A 1334-nucleotide genomic window follows, 5' to 3' on the forward strand; every position below is an offset into this window, starting at 1 on the left:
GGGTCTCCAGAATGGGATTTCCAGGACGGGGTTTCCAGGCTGTTTTCTGACCCAAAAGCCCTGGCAATCATCAGTAATTTTTAAAATCCCCAAAATCCTCTTTCCATCTCCTCTCTGGTCATAAGAGCTGCACGAAGTGGTCCCAGTCCAGGATATCCGAACATTCCTTGTTTGCTGATTCCCCTGGAGCTCCTCTCTGCACGGACAGAGAGACCTCAATTTCTTAATAAATGTTAATTTATTTTTGCCCCTTTTTTGTGGTTTTTACCATGTTTTACCCTACAGGACCTCTCTGCCTCCTCATGAAGAGAAGAGAAGCATGGAAAGATCCATCTCCATGGATTTCAGGGAAGAGGGAAGGAGCACCATGCCCTTGCTGATGGAGCACAGATCCCATCTGAGCACACGTCACCGGAGGGGGAGGCGATCCCGGCTCCGGAGTCACGAGTTTCCCACATCCACTCAACGTGGGTGGGAGAAGGATCTTCTGCAGCACAACGACTTCAGTGTGGGTGGCTTCCAAAACCTGGCACAGGAGGGTTGATGGAAGGGGAAACTCCTTGAATTCCAAAATATTGTCCCTCAAAAAGAAGCTGGGTGCTGTTTTAACCCCGGCTTGGTAGACGGGACAAAAAAAGCTCCCACTGCCTTCCATAAATAAATCCAATTTTGAAAGCCTTGGCCTTGTTTTTTTTTTTTTTTTCCCATTTACGGGGGTTTAAACACACCTTTCTCCTGTGGGATGTGTGTTCCCATAATCCAGCCCCAAATCCATGGGTTTGGTCATCCTCCCAGGATGGTGGGGAGGTGGTGTCCAGGTCCCAAGGGAAAATAGGAGGTCCCATGCCAAAGATTTGCTGCTTTCCAGCCTAAATTCCCATTGATGAACTTTTCCAAAAAAAAAAAAAAAAAAAAAAAAAAAAGGGATGGGAAACCCTTTCTGGAAACAAAAAAGCAGATAAAAACCTGCTGTGTGAAGCAAAAATCACTTTCTTGACTGATTTCCCTTTTTTTTTCCAGGAGAAAAGCCCCCAGGGGATCCAACCTGAGTCCCACTGTTCACTTCCCACATGATTTCCGTGAATTCATGTGACAAAGCCACCATCTCCAATTGCACCCCCTGGAGATGGAGACCACGGCTCAGCAAATTTAATTTGGATGCTTGGGACCTTGGTTTTCCTTGGAGCAGCCCATCCTGGATCCAAAGGATCTCTCCCAGCCTCAACAGCTCCAGATAAGTTTAAAAATGACCCCAAAATTGACTCTTCAGGAGGATCAGCTTGTTTTCCATCACGGGCGGTGCACCTGTAATTCCCAACAAAAGTGCTACAAAC

The sequence above is a fragment of the Chamaea fasciata genome, unplaced genomic scaffold, assembly GCF_029207755.1.
Source record: "Chamaea fasciata isolate MVZ Bird 193981 ecotype frontalis unplaced genomic scaffold, bChaFas1.0.hap1 SCAF_1, whole genome shotgun sequence".
NCBI classification, from domain to species: domain Eukaryota; kingdom Metazoa; phylum Chordata; class Aves; order Passeriformes; family Sylviidae; genus Chamaea; species Chamaea fasciata.